We start from the raw sequence: 11,137 nt of genomic DNA on the forward strand, positions 1-11,137 counted from the left end.
AAACAATTTGATTCTAAAAAAAACAAAACAAAAAAAACCCTGTTTTCAAAGATGCCATGTAAGGTTATGTTGTATCTTTTAAATATTTACTTTGCACTGTTTGCAATGAATATTTATTATTCCTGCAATGTCTGGCAAAGACGTACTTTTATAAATCATGACGAACAATATCATACTTTGAGCTAAAGGATCATTTTGGCACAACTCTGCATAAACAGTTCAAATTTCTACAAACACCTTTTCCTATTGACACGTCAGGCAGGGAGAGATCCCACAGGATGTGTGACGGGTCAGGAAGATGTGCCGGAGTCTGTAAATACTGGCTACTTGAATTACATCTTCAACACATTAAGGGCTGGGAAGTGATGTCAGTCCCACAGCTGTCATGCCCGAGCAAAAGGGAGCAGTAAAACATTGGGGCAAGAGCATACGGGTGTAACATTACCTCATTAAAAGCCATATCAGATGCATTAAATGTATGAAAACACGCACTGATGGAAGAGTCGTCCAAACAAGACCAAAATCTTCTATCATGATTTTACTGTAGGCCTATATGGTACGGTAACTAACAATAACCTGATTCTCATTTTTTTTATTGTAGTATTTTTTATTTTTTATTATTTTTTAAAAAAAATCTCTACCAGCTGACATATTTCTAACATCATTCCACCCAGTCCTAGGCCCAAACATGACAAGTATTCGTAATAACAGAAAGGTCCAATTTTTCATGTTAAAGTTTCCTGCAGCTCTTCAGATGTTTCCTTTAGAGCCAAACCTATCAATAACTGAGCTTTTGTAGAGAATCCCAGTGTATAATGGTATGGGATAAAAGTAGGAGTGGTGATAATGGATGTGGCTCTTTTGCTCCTCTCAGAAGGGGGAACGTTCCATCATTGGCCTCCTATAGTACTACGGTGTGTTGCCAGAGACAGCTGGTTAGCTGCATCCTTTTCTGCAGATCCCATCATCTTCTCACTGTGGGTCAGAGTAAATGAGTTCTCCCAGAGGTCAAAGGTAATGCTCCCCTTCCCAGGAGTCCACCCAGCCAGAACAACATTCCCTTGAAACAGGAAGGGAGGGCATTGTCCATATGTTGTCTTCACTCACAGGGCACAGACCTGTTAGGCTGTGAAGTTAAGTTAAGAACTGTGAGGTGTATGAATCCATACCTTTTAGGGAAGATGAAATTAGATATATTATAATGTCAAACTTTGTATCCTAAAGGATAAACTTGGCAGTAAAGCTCCAATAAATATCCATATCCAAAACCAAAATCTGGCATAATTTGGGCTCTGTTCCAAAAGCATCATAAGCCATGAACGAAACCAACCAGCTACAATATGAATCACATCACAATCTTTGATTTAAGCAAAAAAAGTATTTGAAAATCAGACAAAAAGACAAAGGTACAAGACGATGTACTTAACCGCTTTAATGAAGAAAAGAACTACAATCCCATCAAGCATTGCCAATGACATGACAGATAAATATAGTTTAATATTTATCTGTCATAGGCAATTCATTATAACAATTAAAAATTGCAAAATACACATACACTCACTGGCCACTATAGGTACACCTTGACAGTGTTGGATCCCTTTGCCTTCAGAACTGCCTTAATTCTTCATGGCACAGATTCAACAAGATGCTGTAAACTTCCCTCAGAGATTTTGGTCCATATTGTCATGATAGCATCACACAGATTTGTCGGCTGCACATCCATGATGCAAATCTTTTGTTCTAACACATCCCAAAGCTGCTCTATTGGACTGAATTCTGGTGACTGTGGAGGCCATTTGAGTATAGTGAATTCATTGCCATGTTCAAGAAACCAGTTTGAGATGATTTAAACTTTGTGAAATGGCATGTTATCCTGCTGGAAATAGTCATTAGAAGATGGGAAATAAAGGGATGGACATGGTCAGCAACAATACTCAGGTGTGCTGTGGCGTTTAAATGATGCTCAGTTGGTACTAAGAGGCCCAACCGCTGAACCGCTGATACAAGGCAGGATGGATCCATGCTTTCATGTTATTTATGCCATTCTGTCCCTACCATCTTAATGTTGCAGCAGAAATCGAGACTCATCAGACCAGGCAACATTTTTCCAATCTTCTATTGTCCAATTTTGGTGAGCCTGTGTGAATTGTAGCCTCAGTTTCCTGTTCTTATCTAACAGGAGTGTCACCGGTGTGTCTTCTGCTGCTGTAGATCATCTGCTTCAAGGTTCGACGTGTTGTGCGTTCAGAGACGCTCTTCTGCAGACCTCGGTTGTAACGAGAGGTTATTTGAGTTACTGTTGCCTTACTATCAGCTCAAAACAGTCATTCTTCTCTGACCTCTGGCATCAACAAAGCATTTTCACCCACAGAACTGCCGTTCACTGGATATTTTCTTTTTCAGCCCATTCTCTGTAAACCCTAGAGATGGTTGTGTGTGAAAATCACAGCAATTTCTGAAATACTCAAAGCAGCCCGTCTGGCACCAACAACCATGCCACGTTCAAAGTCACTTAAATCACCTTTCATCCCCATTCTGATGCTCAGTTTGAACTTCAACAGATCATCTTGACCAGGGCTGTGCCCGAAATCACCCCCTATACCCTTAAATAGGGCACTATTTGAGGGAATAGACATTTGTAGTGGTGCCCGAAATCATAGCGGATGTTACCGTGTGCACATTCAATCCCGCAATCCACTGCAATAACAAGTGTACAACCGATGTACACTTAGAGGCTAGAGAATACCCATAATGCACCGTGAGAGTCGTGTGACAAATGAATTCCTGCGTCTCACCAGAAGATGGCGCTGAATCATCTGAATCATCCATCAATTTTCCAAACTGCAGGTCCAGCATAATATCATGCAGGTATAAATTCATTTTTAATTGATTGAATTGTTTAAGGTTTATACATGCTAGTTTCCATGACAGAGTTCAAGATAAATCGTTTCATTACTACCGGAGCTCCAGTTTGCTAAGTTTCAAATGATTATTAAACAGCAAGCACAAACTTTGCAAAAGCAGCAGCCCTTTCAGCATACTCAGTGTCTGAATTCACTCGTTTTCAATCTCGTTTTCACTCACTCCTTCAATGAACTATATTAGCTGATGTAGGGAATAGTGAATGAGGGTACAGGGGGTGATTTCAGACACAGCCATAGATATTTAAGAAGTTTTAAAGCATTGGGAGTTTGATGTCACTCATGGTGCATGATGGGAGTGGGCGGTTGTTTGATTAGTGGAGATTTCTCTGCAGATTTATGTGTAATGTATCATTCTGTGATAAAATTCATCAGGAGTTGCACGGTAAAACAGGGTTATTTAAAAATAATATGAGATGATGGCTTCAACAGAAGCAAATACCTTCGATTAACAGCCTCATTACTCACAGTAAGGCTGTCTTAAAAGGTTTAAAAGTTATCGTTCAAAATCAGCTCCCTATGGAGAAAATGAATGGGACTTTCACTGCCAGAACCCAGCAGCTGCACTTTATAAGCAAAACTACCCAGTACACACAAATATTAGGTAAACGTTATTTCTTAACTACACTGAATGATAATTTTCAGCATTAATGAATTATATCTTTATATATAAAAAGAATCACTCCATCTGCATCCACCATCTTGGATTTTTTTTCACTTTCACTGTTGCAGTGCATTCTGGTATTGCTTTCTCTGCAAATGATACATGCTGCCTTGCCCTGTCTGCGCAAAGTACGTGACACAAATGTCGTCGTCAGAACAGTATGCGCGCAACTTGATTTTTCTAACCACGCGTACTCAGTATGAACATCGCACAAGCACATTGAAATTTTTTGCACTAATTAGTTTGTCCACAGGGTGGCAACAGTGACCCATGGCTGTTTATTCACAAGGTAGTCAAAGAAAAAACTGTGGAAGAGACAGAAACGCGTACAAGCTACAACAATGAATGGTTACGTGGATGAGAGGAGTGCGAGGAGCTTAGAAAGTACCCGCATTTGTAAACCTCTAGCCTAAAAGTTTATAAAGATGTGTAAATATCTTCACAACTTCAAAGATGCTAAAGGGAAAGAGTGAAAGTTGTCGTAATGTGCATGCGTTGAGTCCCTGCTGTACGCATACATGTCAAAATGAGTATACTTTGAAAGGTTATGCATACAACTGTGCATACAACGTAAAAAAGAAAGCATATTTTTGGCTTTAGAATGCTGTCTACATAGGGTGCTTACTAGATATTGGAACGGAGCCCCGGACAGTCAGTGGCCACTGGCCATTCTAATTAGAGTGAGCATCTGTAGAAACTTTTTCCAATTGAGGTTTAACATCTCCAAGTCCTTGTTTTGGCTTACGGCAACAGCCGGCGTTCCACTTCAGCCATGGAACAACTGCAGCATCACTCCTCACCGGCCAATATTGCTCCCTAGAGGGTTTGCTCTTCATTATTGTTAGAGTCCAAAAGTATATAGAACTAAAAAATAGCCTTTATTCAATTCTATCAACAACTGAGGATAACTAGCTTGTTCATCTTTGTGTCAGCTTTTAACAGCACAAACTGACCTCAGTTTCAACGTCCCGAAAGCAAAGAGACCGAGCCATTTCTATTGTGACGGGGCAACAGGTGTGAGGCAGGTGCCCAAGCGTCGAGGCCGCTGCTCAAATATGAATGAGTTTCTTCGTTGCTTCACTGCTGTCTTGTGGTTGCAGCCGTTTTAGTGGCATGAAAACAGAAAACGGGGGAAAGTATGGGGGTATTTGTTACCCAGTCATCCACTCAGAATGCAAGGAGTAGAAAAAACTTTTTATTTAAGCCTTGTAATGGGGTTTTCTATTCCATGTGGTTAGCTGTTTAAATATTGATTCTCTATATGGCAATACAACCTCTACTCATTTGTTTGGACACAGGTCACACAGTTTTACAAGAAAGTGAGTAACCCAAAGTGTTGTGTTCTTTAAAGTCGGCATTAAATGGAAATTCACCATATCTGTTTTCTAATTGTATGTTATAGAACAGGGATGCTGGAGGGCCACTGTCCTGTGCAGAGTTTAGCTCAACCCTATTCAAACACCTGAACAAGCTAATCAATGTCTTCAGGATTACTAAAAAGTCAAGCTGCGCATTTAATCGTTAAAAGATTGCAATCTCAATTCAAATACCCATGCGATCTTATTCCTAAATGACAAACATTCAGCTATTCAGCTAACCTTTGATAAGTCTGATCACAGTGAAACTTTCAGATCTGCATTGGCGCTGCTGCTGAGCCAGAGAGAGCAGTTGTCTTGTATAGGTATGAAACAGCTTCATAAACAGTCTTTTTCAACCACACAGTATCATAATTTCTTTCTTACAATGATTCAAATGATCACAGAAGTGCTAGGATAAAAGTATATAGTTCTGATATAAACACTGATGTCTATGGTAGCAACCAACATAGACTAAGTCACCTTTTGAAAGAAACTTGATGCTACAAATAAAGATTGTATCAATAACATTGTTACACCAGTAGGTGGCGACAAGTGACTGTTGAAAAATGAATCGTTCATTCAAGAGATTCGTTCAAAAATGCTGATTCATCCAGTAAGTGAAGTCTTTTGGTGTTTTGGACTTAAAGCAGCGCTACGTAGACCGATCGGTGAGTGACATCAAAGTACCGCGAGAGTGATTAGAGAGCAGACGGTTCCATATGCTTTCGAATCGCTCTTGTGGTACTTTGATGTCATACACCGATCGGTCTGTGCATCACTGCTTCAAGTCGAGTTTTTTTGAGTGAGTCATTGAATCATTCATTCAAATCAATTTTTAAAAAATAATTAAAGTTGCAGTATGTAAGTTTTGCCTCTGTCGCCATCTCTGTTTGAAACAAGCAATTGCAGTTATTTGCGGAATTATCATCTTTAGGTGGGTTGTGCATCGGTACGGCTCCTCAGCGCGGATGAATCTAATGTTTGCTGTCAGTCACCACATCGGTGTGGATACTGTACTACAGAATCACAGACTGTAGTCTTAAAAGTATGACCAAAATAAGAATTTATTCTGCGTGACTGTGTGTATTTAGTGTGTGTATAAGCGTTACCTGTAGATTTCAATTTCTGTAGCCACTCCACAGTCCGAAGTCTTTTGCTTTTGACTATGGGTGAATCTCCAGTTGTCACTGATGATTGTCATTTGGACCTTTCTGGATTACAATCCGCCATCAAAATAAGTAAAATAAATTATTGCAGCTGCTGTGAGAAAAGGCTATAAATGATCCGCCATCCTCACATGTGATTTAGCCTACTAGCTGGGACTCCTTCTTTATGTATACAGACGTGACATAATGACGCAAAGACGAACAGTGGACATGCTCGAATGTGTTGACTAACTGTAAAACCGAACAGTGAAATTAATTAAATGAAATGAGTTCGTTTCACTCAAATAATAATGAAAGTTCATTGTACTTAATAGAAAAAAAGTTCTATGAACTCAAAATTTGATTGTAGTAAGCTAAACTTAATATGATTGAGTTGCAGCAGATTTCTAATTCCCAGCATGCTTTGCGTCAGACTGTATGATGAAAATAAATGTTGAAATTAATTGTTATTTTGTGTGTTTTTGCACATAAGTTAGTGTTTAATGTTGTGTTATGTTGGGATTTACAGGGGGTTCTGTTACGTTAGTTTTATAGGCTTACCATTGTGGTGAAGAGTAGAGCCTTTTAAGACCACATATACTGTATGTTGTTTGATTATATACATGCAAGTATATAATGACAGTCTCTTTGATAGTTATAATAGCATGTTATTTGCTATCTAACATTTAACCAAGATCTAAATGTGATGTTTATGTAAATGAATTGTATGTAATTAACATTACGATGAGTTGTGCGAGGCTGAGAACTGTGGGTGCGAAGCGATGCCGGTGAAGTGATTGTTAACGAGAGACACCTGTGCACCACGCTGGCTGTTCCGCTTCCACGGCTCTTGGCCCCGCCCACTTGTCACAAAAATTTTAAGTTCTGCTAATTCAAAAAAAATTAGTTTACTTATGTTTTGAGGTAACAAGTTTTCTCAAATGTTTTGAGTATTCTGAACTTTTTGAGTTTTACAGTATACTTGATTATAATTTTAACTGTAGTAAATATTACATTTAAAGTTAAAATATTTTAAATGTACAAAACTGCAATGTCATCATTCCAAAAGTGTAATTACAAATATATTTAAATACATGACATACCATAGGCATGACATTACATTCGACACTTTCAAACAAAAGATGTAATTGAAATTAAGTTCTACATAGGCATGTTAAAAACACTCTTAAATTCCACTAATTGCATTTAATATACACTATATTGCCAAAAGTTTTGGGACGCCTGCCTTACGTGCACATGAACTTTAATGACATCCCATTCTTAATCCGTAGGGTTTAATATGGAGTTGGCCCACCCTATGCAGCTATAACAGCCTCAACTCTTCTGGGAAGGCTTTCCACAAGGTTTAGGAGTGTGTTTATGGGAAATTTTGACCATTCTTCTAGAAGCGCATTTGTGAGGTCAGGCAGCGATGTTGGCGAGAAGGCCTGGCTCACAGTCTCCGCTCTAATTCATCCCAAAGGTGCTCTATCGGGTTGAGGTCAGGACTCTGTGCAGGCCAGTCAAGTTCCTCCACACCAAACTCGCTCATCCATGTCTTTATGAACCTTGCTTTGTGCACTGGTGCGCAGTCATGTTGGAACAGGAAGGGGCCATCCCCAAACTGTTCCCACAAAGTTGAAGCATGAAATTGTCCAAAATGTCTTGGTATGGTGACGCATTAAGAGTTCCTTTCACTGGAACTAAGGGGCCAAGCCCAACCCCTGAAAAACAACCCCACACCATAATCCCCCCTCCACCAAACTTTACACTTGGCACAATGCAGTCAGGCAAGTACTGTTCTCCTGGCAACTGCCAAACCCAGACTCATCCATTGGATTGCCAGACAGAGAAGCGTGATTCGTCACTCCAGAGAACACGTCTCCACTGCTCTAGAGTCCAGTGGCGGCGTGCTTTACACCACTGAATCCGTGTGGCCTACCACTTCGTGGCTGAGTTGCTGTTGTTCCCAATTGCTTCCACTTTGTTATGATACCACTAACAGTTGACCGTGGAATATTTAGTAGAGAGGAAGTTTCACGAATGGACTTATTGCACAGGTGGCAACCTATCACGGTACCACGCTTGAATTCACTGAGCTCCTGAGAGCGACCCATTCTTTCACAAATGTTTGTAGAAGCAGTCTGCATGCCTAGGTGCTTGATTTTATACACCTGTGACCATAGAAGTGATTGGAACACCTGAATTCAATGAATTGGATGGGTGTCCCAATACTTTTGGCAATATAGTGTACATTTAAACCAATGCACTTTCATTTCATTGTAAATAATATGCAATTAAGTGTCCGACCTTTAGTGTCTTAAGTATTTTAAATATATTAGTTATTTATTTAAAAGTATGCTAAAGTGTATTTCTTTTTCACAAGAGTCAATCCCTACATTTTTCTCTTCGATAATCCGTTTCACTCGGGGCTTGGTCTGTACAGCTCTGGATTACAACACACAATTCTACAGTCCATCGAGTATCAATTTAACAATAGCCTACAAAGCCTTGTTGCTATTACTATTATCATCATTATATGTTACTATTGCTAAGATGTCCTGAATGGTTTTAGCACATTGCTATACAACTTCAAGGTGGTTACTTACTGGCCCAAATTGCTGATACTTAGGCTTGGGGGTTTATTCATATTTTAATACATGGGCACAGCATGCTTGCCTTAGCAAACATTTCTAATAATATTATTATGTATAAGCTATGTAGCTATAAGCTATAATATTAGCTATAATAATACATTACAAATGCATTTAGGTATTTGATCTGCCTTTGAAGTCGTAGCATTTACAATATATCTGACCACAGGATATTATGGCTTGACTGATGGTTTTACATAATTTGGCTATTCCTAAAGCCATAATTGCTTATAAACCCACCGATTACACTGGTAATTTGTGTGGAGGGTTAAAGAGCGCTATTTGTGAAGCAGAATTATGTAAAACTTTGCCAGCTCTCAAAGAGGGTCGTTCCTGTCATCAGACCTCACATTTGAACTCTGTGACTCCTTAAAATGAATATATTTGTGTTGCAATTTGAAGTATATATATATATATATATATAGAATAAGGGTATAACTGATTTTATTTTTTATTTTTATTTTATGATTTTTCAGAAATATACTCTGCTCAGGCACTTCAACTTGTACCTTGATTATGACACAAAAATATTTTATCATGCTGGAAATAAAGAGTTTGCCATTGCTTAGTTACATTACATTAGTCAACTTGACGTTCATTTTGATATTTTTTTTCTTACAATCTTTTGAAAGATTCATGTAATTGTATCTAATCAAATAGGATGTGAAGTTTAAGTTAAGGAAAAAAAAACAAAAAAAAACAACAACAACAAAACTGCTTGTGCAGTTGTTATCCTACAATAATTATGCCACTTCCCGTTTTATCCAAAAGAGGATGGAAAGTGAAATTGAGGACACCAGAAAAAATTGATTACCGATTAAAACAATAGAAAACATGTTTTGCTTTAAGCTTCATCACAGAAAGTAAAAAATGAAGAAATGGATTATTTCTTAAAGTTTTGCTAGATGCCAGCCAAAAAGGCAAACATGGCAACATCCACTCAAACTTAAAGTTCACCCAAAAATGAAAATAATGTCATTAATTACTCACCCTCGTGCCGTTCCACACCCGTAAGACCTTCGTTGATCTTCGGAACACAAATTAAGATATTTTTGTTTAAATCCGATGGCTCCGTGAGGCCTGCATAGGGAGCAATGACATTTCCTCTCTCAAGATCCATTAATGTACTAAAAACATATTTAAATCAGTTCATGTGAGTACAGTGGTTCAATATTATTATTATAAAGCGACAAGAATATTTTTGGTGCGCCAAAAAACAAAAAAACAAAATAACGACTTATTTAGTGATGGCTGATTTCAAAACACTGCTTCAGGAAGATTCGGAGCGTAATGAATCAGCGTATCGAATCATGATTCGGATCGCGTGTCAAACCGCCAAACTGCTGAAATCACGTGACTTTGGTGCTCCGAACTGCGGATTCGACACGCTGATTCATTACGCTCCGAAGCTTCATGAAGCAGTGTTTTGAAATCGGCCATCACTAAATAATTCATTATTTTGTTATTTTTTGGCGCACCAAAAATATTCTCGTCGCTTTATAATATTAATATTGAACCACTCACATGAACTGATTTAAATATGTTTTTAGTACCTTTATGGATCTTGAGAGAGGAAATGTCATTGCTCCCTATGGAGGCCTCACTGAGCCATCGGATTTAAACAAAAATATCTTAATTTGTGTTCCGAAGATTAACGAAGGTCTTACGGGTGTGGAACGACATGAGGGTGAGTAATAAATGACAGAATTTTCATTTTTTGGGTGAACTAACCCTTTAAGTAGCAAAATGATTTAAAATTCATCTGTGTTAACCTTATTGTGATAAAATAAAAGAAATAAAGTGAAAAATGGCGAGTTTGATATTTTTTTGTGTTTCCCACCAAAATCGAACTCTTCCTAATCAAAACACACCTGATTCATCTCATCAGTTCATTAGTAGAAACTCCAAGACCAAAAATATATGGGTCAGATAAGGGAGACTGTACATCCAAAATGAGTAGGGCTACTGTTGGTGTGTCTCCAGTAACACGGTTGGGAAACACTGGCCTATATAATGGGGACATAAATGTACTGTGAACTTTAAAGGAGCCAGTGAGTGTTACTGCTTTATTACTAAGGGAAACATGAAAACGGAGTAACTGCGCCCTCGTGTGGTGTATGAACACAGAAATCTCATCCGTTCGTGTTCAAACATTCAAGAGTAAACTTAAATGGACTCTTCTAACGCATTAAAGCTCTATAACTGACATACCTGTTACCCAACCATTAAAGTAGCATCCATCCCGTTCCTCCTCGAATATTACTTTTCTTAACATGTCAACCATCTTGCATGTAAACATTAAAATACTCCTCCTAACTATTTTGAGCGTATTTCTTTTATTACTGTGAATGCATGTCTGAAAACCTATCGCAGATTCGTCAAAAAAAAAAAAAAA

The sequence above is a fragment of the Ctenopharyngodon idella genome, chromosome 13 (genome assembly GCF_019924925.1).
Source record: "Ctenopharyngodon idella isolate HZGC_01 chromosome 13, HZGC01, whole genome shotgun sequence".
Lineage (NCBI taxonomy): Eukaryota > Metazoa > Chordata > Actinopteri > Cypriniformes > Xenocyprididae > Ctenopharyngodon > Ctenopharyngodon idella.